At 41.8% G+C, this 13,973-nt stretch overlaps 1 protein-coding gene across 3 annotated transcripts in view; it reads right to left on the bottom strand.

Annotated features, from left to right (window-relative positions):
• The window catches only part of PCDH19 (protocadherin 19), a 125,965-nt gene that overhangs the window by 105,582 nt on the left and 6,410 nt on the right, over nucleotides 1-13,973 (bottom strand). The gene's annotated exons all lie outside the window — the stretch shown is intronic.

Genomic DNA, 13,973 nt, shown 5'->3' with positions numbered 1-13,973 from the left:
CAATATTAGAATAATTTGGATCCCAGAAGAAGAAGAAAGAGAGAGAGTGGCAGAAGGTATATTGGAGCAAATTATAGCAGAGAACTTCCCTAATTTGGGGAAGGAAACAGCCATCAAAATCAGGAGGCACAGAGAACCCCGCTCAAAATCAAGAAAAATAGGTCAACACCCCGACATCTAATAGTAAATCTTACAAGTCTCAGAGACAAAGAGAAAATCCTGAAAGCAGCTCGGGAGAAGAGATCTGTAACCTACAAGGGTAGAAACATTAGATTGGCAACAGACCTATCCACAGAGACCTGGCAGGCCAGAAAGGACTGGCATGATATATTCAGAGCACTAAATGAGAAAAATATGCAACCAAGAATACTATATCCAGCTAGGCTGTCATTGAAAATAGAAGGAGAGATAAAAAGCTTCCAGGACAAACAAAAACTGAAGGAATTTGCAAACACGAAACCAGCCCTACAAGAAATATTGAAAGGGTCCTCTAAGCAAAGAGAGAGCCTAAAAGCAACATAGACCGGAAAGGAACACAGACAATACACAGTAACAGTCACCTTACAGGCAATACAATGGCACGAAATTCCTATCTTTCAATAGTTACCCTGAATGTAAATGGGCTAAATGCCCCAATCAAAAGACACAGGCTATCAGATTGGACTAAAAAACAAGAACCATCAATATGCTGTCTGCAAGAGACTCATTTTAGACCCAAAGACACCCCCAGATTGAAAGTAAGGGGGTGGAAAATCATTTACCATGCTAATGGACACCAAAAGAATGCTGGGGTGGCAGCCCTTATATCAGACAAATTAGATTTTAAACCAAAGACTGTAATAAGAGATGAGGAAGGACACTATATCCTACTTAAAGGGTCTATCCAACAAGAAGATCTAACAATTGTAAATATCTATGCCCCTAACACGGGAGCAGCCAATTATATAAGGCAATTAATAACAAAAGCAAAGAAACACATTGACAACAATACAATAATAGTGGGGGACTTTAACACCCCCCCTCACTGAAATGGACAGATCATCTAAGCAAAAGATCAACAAGGAAATAAAGACTTGAAATGACACACTGGACCAAATGGACTTCACAGACATATTCAGAACATTCCACCCCAAAGCAACGGAATACACATTCTTCTCTAGTGCCCATGGAACATTCTCCAGAATCGATCACATCCTAGGTCACAAATCCGGTCTCAACCGGTACCAAAAGATTGGGATCATTCCCTGCCTATTTTCAGACCACAATGCTTTGAAACTAGAACTCAATCACAAGAGGGAAGTTGGAAAGAACTCAAATACATGGAGGCTAAAGAGCATCCTATTAAAGAATGAATGGGTCAACCAGGAAATTAAAGAAGAATTAAAAAATTCATGGAAACAAATGAAAATGAAAACACAACTGTTCAAAATCTTTGGGATGCAGCAAAGGCAGTCCTAAGAGGCAAGTATATAGCAATACAAGCCTTTCTCAAGAAACAAGAAAGGTCTCAAGTACACAACCTAACCCTACACCTAAAGGAGCTGGAGAAAGAACAGCAAATAAAGCCTAAACCCAACAGGAGAAGAGAAATAATAAAGATCAGAGCAGAAATCAATGAAATAGAAACTAAAAGAACAGTAGAACAGATCAATGAAACTAGGAGCTGGTTCTTTGAAAGAATTAACAAGATTGATAAACCCCTGGCCAGACTTACCAAAAAGAAGAGAAAAGACCCAAATCAACAAAATCATGAATGAAAGAGGAGAGATCACAACCAACACCAAAGAAATACAAACAATCATAAGAACATATTATGAGCAACTCTATGCCAGCAAATTAGATAATCTGGAAGGATTGCACGCATTCCTAGAGATGTATCAACTACCAAAACTGAACCAGGAAGAAATAGAAAACCTGAACAGACCTATAACCACTAAGGAAATTAAAGCAGTCATCAAAAATCTCCCAAAAAACAAAAGCCCAGGGCCAGATGGCTTCCCAGGGGAATTCTACCAAACATTTAAAGAAGAATTAATACCTATTCTTCTGAAACTGTTCCAAAAAATAGAAATGGAAGGAAAACTTCCAAACTCGTTTTGAGGTCACCATTACCTTGATCCCCAAACCAAAGACCCCATCAAAAAGGAGAATTACCAATATCCTTGATGAACATGGATGCAAAAATTCTCACCAAAATACTAGCCAATAGGATCCAACAGTACATTAAAAGGATTATTCACCACGACCAAGTGGGATTTATCCCTGGGCTGCAAGGTTGGTTCAACATCCGCAAATCAATCAACGTGATACAATACATTAACAAAAGAAAGAACAAGAATCATATGATCCTCTCAATAGATGCAGAAAAAGCATTTGACAAAGTACAGCATCCTTTCTTGATCAAAACTCTTCAGAGTATAGGGATCGAGTGTACATACCTCAAGATCATAAAAGCCATCTATGAAAAACCCACAGCGAATATCATTCTCAATGGGGAAAAACTGAGAGCTTTCCCCCTAAGGTCAGGAACACGGCAGGGATGTCCACTATCACCACTGCTATTCAACATAGTATTAGAAGTCCTAGCCACAGCAATCAGACAACAAAAAGAAATAAAAGGCATCCAAATCGGCAAAGAAGAAGTCAAACTCTCACTCTTTGCAGATGATATGATACTTTATGTGGAAAACCCAAAAGACTCCACCCCAAAACTGCTAGAACTCATACAGGAACTCAGTAAAGTGACAGGATATAAAATCAATGCACAGAAATCAGTGGCATTCCTCTACACCACCAACAAGACAGAAGAAAGAGAAATTAAGGAGTCAATCCCATTTACAATTGCACCCACAACCATAAGATACCTAGGAATAAATCTAACCAAAGAGGCAAAGGATCTGTACTCAGAAAACTATAAAATACTCATGAAAGAAATTGAGGAAGACACAAAGAAATGGAAAAACATTCCATGCTCATGGATTGGAAGAACAAATATTGTGAAGATGTCAATGCTACCTAGAGCAATCTACACATTAAATACAATCCCCATCAAAATACCATCCACTTTTTTCAAAGAAATGGAACAAATAATCCTAAAATTTGTATGGAACCAGAAAAGACCCCAAATAGCCAGAGGAATGTTGAAAAAGAAAAGCAAAGCTGGCGGCATCACAATTCCGGACTTCAAGCTCTATTACAAAGCTGTCATCATCAAGACAGTATGGTGCTGGCATAAAAACAGACACATAGATCAACGGAAGAGAATAGAGAGCCCAGAAATGGACCCTCAACTCTATGGTCAACTAATCTTTGACAAAGCAGGAAAGAATGTCCAATGGGAAAAAGACAGTCTCTTCAACAAATGGTGTTGGGAAAATTGGACAGCCACATGCAGAAGAATGAAACTGGACCATTTCCTTACACCACACACAAAAATAGAGTCAAAATGGTTGAAAGACCTCAGTGTGAGACAGGAGTCCATCAATATCCTAAAGGAGAACACAGGCAGCAACCTCTTCGACCTCAGCCGCAGCAACTTCTTCCTAGACACATCGCCAAAGGCAAGGGAAGCAAGGGCAAAAATGAACTATTGGGACTTCATCAAGATAAAAAGCTTTTGCACAGCAAAAGAAACAGTCAACAAAACCAAAAGACAACTGACAGAATGGGAGAAGATATTTGCAAAGACATATCAGATAAAGGGCTAGTATCCAAAATCTATAAAGAACTTATCAAACTCAACACCCAAAGAACAAATAATCCAATCAAGAAATGGGCAGAAGACATGAACAGACATTTTTCTAAAGAAGACATCCAAATGGCCAACAGACACATGAAAAAGAGCTCAACATCACTTTGGCATCAGGGAAATCCAAATCAAAACCTCAATGAGATACCACCTCACACCAGTCAGAATGGCTAAAATTAACAAGTCAGGAAACGACAGATGTTGGCGGGGATGCGGAGAAAGGGGAACCCTCCTACCCTGTTGGTGGGAATGCAAGTTGGTGCAACCACTCTGGAAAACAGTATGGAGGTTCCTCAAAAAGTTGAAGATAGAGCTACCATATGATCCAGCAATTGCACTACTCGGTATTTACCCCAAAGATACAAATGTAGGGATCCGAAGGGGTACATGCACCCCGATGTTTATAGCAGCAATGTCCACAATAGCCAAACTGTGGAAAGAGCCAAGATGTCCATCAACAGATGAATGGATAAAGAAGATGTGGTATATATATACAATGGAATATTATGCAGCCATCAAAAGGAATGAGATCTTGCCATTTGCAACGACGTGGATGGAACTGAAGGGTGTTATGCTGAGCGAAATAAGTCAATCAGAGAAAGACATGTATCATATGACCTCACTGATAGGAGGAATTCTTAACCTCAGGAAACAAACTGAGGGTTGCTGGAGTGGGGGTTGGGCTGGGAGGGATGGGATGGCTGGGTGATAGACACTGGGGAGGGTATGTGCTCTGGTGAGCACTGTGAATTGTGCAAGACTGTTGAATCTCAGATCTGTACCTCTGAAACAAATAATACATTATATGTTAAGAAAAAAAAAAAGAAGATAGCAGGAGGGGAAGGATGAAGAGGGGGGAATCGGAGGGGGAGACAAACCATGAAAGATGATGGACTCTGAAAAACAAACTGAGGGTTCTAGAGAGTAGGGGGGTGGAAGAATGGGTTAGCCTGGTGATGAGTATTAAAGAGGTCACGTTCTGCATGGAGCACTGGGTGTTATGCACAAACAATGAATCATGGAACACTACATCAAAAACTAATGATGTAATGTATGGTGATTAACATAACAATAAAAAAAATTTTTAAAAATCAGGCAAAGTCCGATAGAAAAGTTATTATTTAATGCTAATGCCATCCTGTTCTCTCCCCTAAGCTCTTAGGAACAAACATTGCCATTAGCATACTCCATCACTTGAGAGTCTGTATTTGAGAAAATGGAAATGCACTAGTTAAAGAAATGACCAGTATGCAAGATCAGAGTCAATGCCAATCTTCAGAATGCAGTGTGCCTGTGTCCTCACCATGGGTCACTGTGCCTGGCAGCACAGAGGAGGAAATCAGTCTTCCAACAAGCCATTCACCATTACCTATAGCCAGATGTCTCTGCTCAGACCTGCATTTTGAGTCCTGGCATCCTTCAAACATGTCAAGTTTCAGATATGAATGCTAGATTACAGACATCTTTAGTTGTAAAAAAAAAAAAAAAAAAAAAAAAGTTGTTTAAAGGTTAAACCAATCGCCCTGAATACAGACTGATTCCTGCTCATACATCTCACTTAGAAAAGATACGGTTTTATAGCTACATACCTGGATAAGATTTCCTCAAGCCAAGTGAATTAAAGGATTAGAGTAGAGTTTGAAACAGAATTATGTCCAAAAGGCACAAAAAGAGAAACTGAGCCTCCGAAAATAATTTCCAAGGAACTGAAATTCCCTACAAAGTTTTCTTAAGCTGGGTTGCATACATAGCAATGATTATTTGGCTGCTTCCTACTCAGAGCTCTCAATTAAAAGTAGCCCCCAGGAGATCTGTTCCTGGGCTATATCAAACTGGGGTGCCCTGGCCTCACATGTGGGGGAATAACACCCTGTTGTGACTAGACTTAGAAGCTTTTCCTCAGGAAGGTAACCAGCAGAGTGTCAACGGCTGGGGAGGGGGACTCTGAGTGCCTAAGCTCATAGACATGTGTATAATCAGGCCAGCCCAGCCCATAAATGCTCCATCACCACAGAGGCAGAATAAGTGGGTGAGAAGCAAATCACTCTCAATCTCTCTCTCTCTCTCTCTCTCTTTCTCTCTCTCTCTCACACACACACACACACATACACACACACACACACTCCCCTAAAAGGAGAGAGTCTGGCCTTTGGATTGAATTTATCTTCCTGCCAGCTTGCACAGAGAATCCATTTTGTTGAGAAGAGCAAACTACACAATCTGAGAAGAGGTGCCCTTCATGCTCTGGAAATCAGATATAGAAATGAAAATAATCCAGAAAGCAGGGACCACCAAGGCCACAGTGCTGGTGGCAGTGAGGGAGAGCAGCTTGCCACGGAAGAGCAGCCAGATGGGGCCCAGTGGGAGAAGCTGAAAACTGGCCACCCTGGCACTCAGAGACTTAATGGAGCATCTGAAGTCTATGCACACCAAGGCAGTGCTTAAGCATCTGACATGAAGAAGGCCTGGTGCTCGTCCATGAGCACTGAGCTCAAGGAGAATGCAGACTTCACATCAAGCTTCCGGTCTGCTTCAATCACAAACGGTCTGCTCAAAACTCAAGATAGCTACCCCAACACCTAACACCTGTCTGTCTGTCCATCTGTCTACCTCTCACTCTCATTTTTTTTCTTCCTGAAAAAACCTCCTTTTTTCTTCCTGAAAAAAACCTTTCTTCTACCTCCCCAAAAGCTGAATTTAAAGGAAGTATAAGAAAGCCCTTTCATTTTCCAAAGTAATTCCCGGGCTCTACTGAATCCGAGAACCGTTTATTGACTTGGGGAGCGTTCAGAACCTGGAGCAGCAAAGTGAGAGCCATCTCTTTCAGGAGTGAGCTCAGGAGGCTAAAGCAAGTAGCACCAAACACATTCCCAAGAGGCTTCAATTTGTCCAGCCACAGGCTTACAAAGAGTGGAGGGAGATGAAGAGGATGGGAAGGGGGTAGCTGTAACCTTTAATTTTTTTAAATAATCAGGAACAAATATGAAATGTAGCATTTGTTAAATGTACCTGTCTTCTCTGGATGCCGTGTATTTTAAATATTACATAATCACATTTTTTAAGTAAGTGAAATTCAACCAGGAAAGCCAAATGGTGAAAACTCAAGAGAATAATGAATTGGCCCACCTTTCAAAGATTTTGTAAATCTCTCCCATGTGAGGAATCTCACTTTTCACTGGAAAAATCCAGACTTAACAAAGGACATTGGTCAGGAGTTGTTTATTCACATTACATGGGGTTCTTTCTTTTATGAACAAATCCACCGCAGGGTTCCTATAAATATGGAATGCCATCACTGTGGTTAATACAGGGGCTAATTTACAAAACACGCACTTGCTGCACAGCTTTTCAGGAACACAACTGACCGTTCAAAGGTATATCCACAGGTCCTCCTGTGACACCCAAACAGGCTTTCTGTTCTGTGACAGAAAGCACTTTGAAGCTGGACCAGAGGAGCTGCTGTCAAGCAAAATGGAGTCGGGTTTGGCCCCAAAATGTTGTGTGCTTAGCTGAGCCATCTGTCCTCGCTGTAACTCCATTTTCATGATTATAGAGTGTAAATACTGGTTCCTTCTCACATCTCTTCCAGGGATGCTGTGGAACTGTGTAGTCCCAGCCAATATTTTTAAGCAAAATGCTGAATGATATAACAAATGAGATTTCTGCATGGGAGCCCAAGTTCCTGAAGCTGGCAGAGCTGTTTCTCCAGGCAGCCTCAGTACCTTCCACAGCATTCCCTGGGGTGACACAGGGAGGCGCTAGCAGCCTGGGTACATCCACTGGAAGCACAGTGACCCTCCCCATGCAGCCCACACAAAAACCACTCGTAACTACACAACAGCCAAAAAGGAAATGTAACTTGAAGAGCATTTCCCTCTACAAACAACTGATCCTCTGGGACTTTCGCTTCAAGCCTCTCAATTGTTCGAAGTAAATGAGGCTCACATTAAAGGCCAGCCAGTCACACATCAAGAAATTAAGCCTCCTCTCAGTAGGGGAAAATGGCCGCTCCTGAGCCAGCCTTCCGCCTCTCACACACAGGCCTCTTGTACAAATGGCTTCATTTACCCACATCTGAGACACTTGATCCAGCCAAGCTTGGTCTCCCCTAAGCCCTGAAAGCTGAGATACACAAGCAGAGGGGTCAATATCTTAAACTCCAAGCAGCTGCCTCAGATCCACTGCAGCTCCGTAATTCAAAGACTCCAGCTTTGCCAGGAGGTGGCTTCATCCTTTTTTTAGCCCTCTAATTCCTAACAAGCAATCCCCCACACCCCTAGCTTCAGCCTCCGGGCACAGAATACCAAAACCACAGCCAAGACAGGGCAAGGATAGGGAAGGAGAGGTCTGCAGCTCCTCCCACCTTGTAAATCTAATCCACAATCAAAGAAAAACCAGGTAGGGCCCCCAGGACCCAAAACAAGTGGTCCTCCCATAAGAGGAATTCCAAAGCCTCAGAGCCCTCTTTGGAAAATGTCCTGCCTCCAGTCCCCTCGGGAGAGAAATCTCAGGATCATTAGCAAGCCCTCTGGCTGAGCTCAACTTTAGTGAAGGTGTATGGGGAGAGAGGTGATCTCTAAGGTAACCAGTTAATTGCCAATAAGGAATGATAATAATAAATTAGCAAATACTAATGTAAACTAACTCAGTTCTGCGGCAGTTGCATGGAGACGAGAGAGGAACGGTTTATTCTGGAACACATCTTGCAAGCAGATCCCCACTGGGAGACGCACTGCCTCTGCTAGATGTGAATGGGCCAATAAGATACAATGTAGGCAATGGGTGGCCCTAGAATGTCTCCTAGTAGAAGTGAAGCCTTTGATTTTTATTTATTTATTTATTTATTTATTTTAAGCCTTTGATTTTTAAAGAAAACCCGAGTGCCGATTCCTGAAAAGATGCAGGCTGCACTGTTTTCCATTGCTTCCTTCCGCAGACTGAGGGTTACTTTTGACCCTTAGGGATAAGACTTAGGTGGTTCCAAGACGCTGTCATAACAAGAAAAAGTAAAATAAAAAACGCTCACTGAACCGTTTGTTGGTTTGTTTTCATTGGAGGTGGTGTCATTTCCTTGCTATCCAAACCAGCTTCATCATCCGTATCAATTTCCTAGTGATTTCTGAATCTGACATCTGATAGGTTTGGGGCTGCTCTTCTAGTTCCTTAACCCAGGGTTTCATTCAAATCCCTGCAAATCCCTAACTTTAAAACTTCTGTTTTAGGGACCAAAGCATGATGAGCTGTTTCTTTCTTCCTATTTTTCTTCAAAGCCTAACTGATGTTTTAGTTTCATTATTTGCACTAAGATGACATGCATTGAGACTTCCTGTAACAGGAAGCATTCAATTTGGTCTGCCACATACATCCTTAGTCTGCAAACTCTTCCACTGCTCAGTGCCATAGCAGAGCACACACATCCTTAGGGGGATGTCTCATATTGAAGATGCTACAGTTTCCTAGTGAAAGGTATAAAAATAGAAAGAACTCAAGATTGAGTTTGAAACCAAAATCTAAATCCCTATGCACATATGACTAGAATTCGGGAAGCTTTTGCCTACTATGACTCCCTCAGAGTGTCAGCTCAGAATCATTCAACATTAGAAAGTTAAAATTTTAAAATGCCTCACCAAATAGACTGGGTGTATGGGCCATTTGACATCTCCTAAAAGCAGGAAGAGGTCTCATCACGTCTCCATTAGCAGTAGAAGAAATGAATTGCATCTTCCTCCAGCAATGATCACGGCTTGGGTGACAAAAAGGGTAATGCAGAGATGCTGATGTACAGAGGAGTAACACTTTCCAGCATCCAGGGGTGCCCAGGAGGCATGCCTCCATTTCATAAGATTGGAAGAAAAAGTATTTGCCATAATAAGGAGACTCTAAAAATGTTGGAATATTTTTACAAAAATCTTAGCAAACTGGCAAGCCTATTATTATTCTCTCTCATCCATTCTCTTTCTTTTTCAATCTCTTTTTCCCTCTTTTCACTCTCCTCCCTCCACACATACATTCACTTATACATATACTAAATCTATGGACTAAATATACCAGGATGCCAAGAAATGCAAATCTCACCCTTCAGTTTAAAATATTTAAGGGATACCTGACATCACTAATTCTACAAAAGTCTCCTGTAAACAGCAAAGACATCCTCCACTTTCCCTCTTCGAATCTGTGTACAAAACCACAAAATCCACGTAGCTGATTTCCTGACCAACATCAGAAGACTGGTAAATAATGATACGCTATTCTAGGCGAGACAGTCTCTGTGATACTAAAGGCTGAGTTCCAATTCCCTAGACTCGTGCTCCATTCCCTTTACCTTACCTACTTAACTGCATTTGCCATCACATTCCCTTTGGTTTCTAAAGCCAACAATGTTCAGATGTGGCTAGGTTTGCACACTGATGCAAAAGTTACCCTTTTGCAGGCAGCACCAAACCTTAAGAGCTCAACAGTAAGTCTACATATAAATGATAGCAGGGTTGCCAAGGAAGAAGCAGAAGGGGAGCGCCGAAGAAGTCTACAAAGTAATGTGGTTAGAAACTCTTTTGTATTGCTTGCAAGGAAATCACTGGGTGATCTTAGCTCCCCAACCAGACTAAACTCTCTGTGGGCAGATGCTGCATCTCATATTTATTTGGGATCCCCATGGTACCTGCCACACAGCTGAGCACATTGGATTCTCTAATAATGCTTACTGATATCTAATGCCATGGTGATAAGGTATGATGGAGTGCTGCAAGGGAAGTTCCAACTCCTTTATAATGCCACTGTAAGCCTTGTAACCGACTCTGCAGCTAAAGAAGGGAGTGGGTTTGTCACAAGGTAGCCCAGCCGAGAAACCTAATGCGCAGTGCTTTGGTCCCAACCTGGAGAGTAATAATGTAACATATGCTCAGAAAAGAATTGCTATCCTGAGTTGAACTGACCTGTTTACTTGTCTGTCTCCTTGTAAACTCCCTAAGGTCAAGGATCAAGTGTTTTATTTTTGGACCCTGGGCAAGTAGTACAGTGTCTAGCACATTCTAAGGGTGAGACAAATGCTATTGGGGTTAATTAATGAACAAATAAAAGAATGGTTTGATGAAATAATGTAAAGAAAAATGTGACATAAGATTTAATACAGAAGTCTCCATAGAATCTCATATTTATCACATCATAGCACTTACCACTCTGTTATAACTTCTTAATAAATGGTGGTTTCTTGGATGGGTTAATTAATTAATAGGAAAATATAAAGAGAAGGTAGGAAATATATCAGGATATTACTATCCTAGGAATGGAGAATATCCTATTGAACGCAGTAGTAGCATAAATCATTCCATACTGCAAATCACCTGTTTGCTTGTCTCCCCTGTTAGAATGTACATTCCTTGAGACGACGGAACATCTTTTTTATTTCTATAACACCAGAGCCTAGAGCAGAAAAAAAGTAGACCCTCAATAAATATTAGCTGAATGTATAAATCAACCATTCTTGCTCTTCTGTAGATTTCACTGTACCTAAGTATTCTACCTAGTCCTCGTTCAGGGGCTTCTGATATGGAAAGGAGAAGTGTCCTTTTCCCCATGCATAACTTTGTGACAGATGCAGGTTAAAATGGCCTGATTTGTGCTCAGTTGTGGGAGGGTCTCTCCTCTTTCTGAATGGGTTTGTCAGTTGAACTCTATAAGACTGCATATTCGAAATACAGACTTAGCCTCACTGTGTCTAGTACACACTACCTTGACCCTTGACTAGCCCTAGACACTACATCTCTGTGATTTTGTTAAATAAGAAGAGCATGTGGGGGTGCCTGGGTGGCTCAGATGGTTAAGCGTCTGCCTTCAGCTCAGGTCATGGTCCCAGGGTCCTGGGATGGAGCCCCACATCGGGCTCCTGACTCAGCGGGGAGCCTGCTTCTCCCTCTCCCTCTGCCTCTCCCCCCGCTCATGCTCTCTCTCTCTATCTCTGTGTCTCAAATGAATAAATAAAATCTTAAAAAAAAAAAAAAAAAGAAGAGCATGTGGCTTTGTGAGTTGGGGAGAGGATCAGAATTCAGACTTCCAATGGCTTTTCTAAATAAATGAAGCAATATTTTATTTCATTCTTCCTATAGGAGAATCAAAAAGAACACCAAGATCTTCAGTAAACCATGTAGACACACACAGTCATAGGTCTCCTGCCCCCTCTAAGTATCTCATAAGCACCAGAGCCCACATTTCTCTAGTGTCTTGAATTGATTACAGAAATAATCACCAAGCCCTCAGATGATTAATCTCCACAAGCAATAGCAGTCAGCACCTGAACCCACAACCGTGCCATCTTTAACCTCCATTGTTTATCATCCAATATGAATACTACAACCACAACACTTTGTAGGTGTTATCTATACAAAACCAACTTTAATACCTCCTTAGTTACAGTGTCTATGGGGTCACACTCAGGTGTGCAGGCCATCATAAATGACTCTCCAATTATTGTCTAGTGAAGAGATCTACAATTCAGGGAACATGTATGTGTCATACCCTTTACATTACACAATGTCATATTATTCCTTGGACCAACCTTGCATGGTAGACGTGCCCATTTTGTAGATGAGGAAACAGAGACTCAGAGGGCTTCCATACCAAGAGGTGTCCCCAGATTCAAAATCATGGTCTACCTGATTGCACCACAGAGCACTATCTCTTCCTCTCCGTTGCTGAATTCTTAGTAGTCCACAAGTAGTCCTCTAAAAAGTCTATGATCTAGTTCCTAGTAGTATATACTGATATCCATAATTATAACTGTGCCTCTGTAGCATGATATTGGATTTTCAATAAATCCTTATTTATAGATTTATAGATTGAAAATATTGGTGCTTTTGTTGCCGGCAGAAGATCATTGGTTTCTCATTAAAAGCACTGCTTCTAGGTCCAATTACTTCTGATGAGAATGATTTTTCAGGAAACTAGGAAAAGCAATTGATCCAAGTAGTCCTAAAACCCTTTGCCCTATGAAATTGATACAAATACTATGAGACTATTTTATATGCATCATAGCCTAGGTGTGTCAGGCTGAATTATTTCCGAGGCAGGAAGGTGTCACTGAAACAGCACTTGCCAGAGAGTTATAGAGCCCTGTGATCTAGTCTCTCCTCTCTCTCTCTCTCTCTCTCTCTCTCTCTCTCTCTACCTCTCCATCTCCCTCTTCCTCTCCCTTCCTATCCCCCTCCTCTCTCTGTGTGTCTCTCTACGCCTTGTTCTGTGAGTCTGAACAACTCCCTTACCATCTCTGGACTCTGTTTCATCTACTGAAGGGCAATCTATCAAGATAACTATTGCAAGGATCAAAGGACACAATGGTTGTGCAGGTGCTTCAAAAAAATGTGGAAGCGCCTTTCAAATATACTGTATTCCTTTCATTAGTGGCCTGGAAGAGGGCATATGTCTCCGAGTGCATCAAATTTCCAACCAAAGAGGGACTTAAGCAATTCATGGAAAAATGAAACCAACCTAAGAACTGTTACTTACAGCCTTCCACCCACCCACCCACCATCATCCATGTTATTATTTGTATTTCAAGAGCCAGCAAACATCAGACCACGTAGTGTTAAAAAAAAAAATGCTTCCATTTGAAAACATTCATACCTGGTAAAGAGAAACAGAGCTACCTCAAATCATAGTTAATTTCTGAAATGTTCATTCTTAGTGACAGTTTCCAATCTCCTTGTTTGTCAAACGTCACCATGAGAACAACCAAGACAAGGCAAAGTGGCTTTTTAAAATTTTTTTGTTTGCCTCCCTTTAACCAGCCCATCCATACTCTTGGCAAAGCACACATATGGCCAAAGAAAAAGCAAAAGGGGGCTTCAGGAAGCTGAATCACTCGCACTGAGAAATTGGCCCCTGAACGTTCTAGAGTTCCCCCATCTTTAACACTACTTGTTGACTCTTTCTCAGCCACTTTAACTGGAATGCTGGTACCACTGGCTGGCAAAACACATACCCCATTTGCAACAGGTGCAGCAAATTCGTATCATGCCAGAACACCGTACAGAGATTTCAAATGCAGACCCCTTGAGCTCCTATGCCCAACATCCACCCCTACAGAAGCCCAATATGTTGGGCTACCCTTTGCCCCAAGAGACTCTGGTAGCAGACCCTGACTAGGCAGAGAAGTTCTCCCCACCCCTGCCAGGGAATTCTCCAGCACAGAGACCTAAGCGGTCTGGTGCGGGGGGGGGGGGGGGGGGGGGGC

The sequence above is a fragment of the Mirounga leonina genome, unplaced genomic scaffold (assembly GCF_011800145.1).
Source record: "Mirounga leonina isolate KUSES-001 unplaced genomic scaffold, KU_Mleo_1.0 Mir_101414, whole genome shotgun sequence".
Taxonomy (NCBI): Eukaryota; Metazoa; Chordata; class Mammalia; order Carnivora; family Phocidae; genus Mirounga; species Mirounga leonina.
Note: the sequence above shows the minus strand (reverse complement) of the source record. Positions and strands in the feature narration are given on the sequence as shown.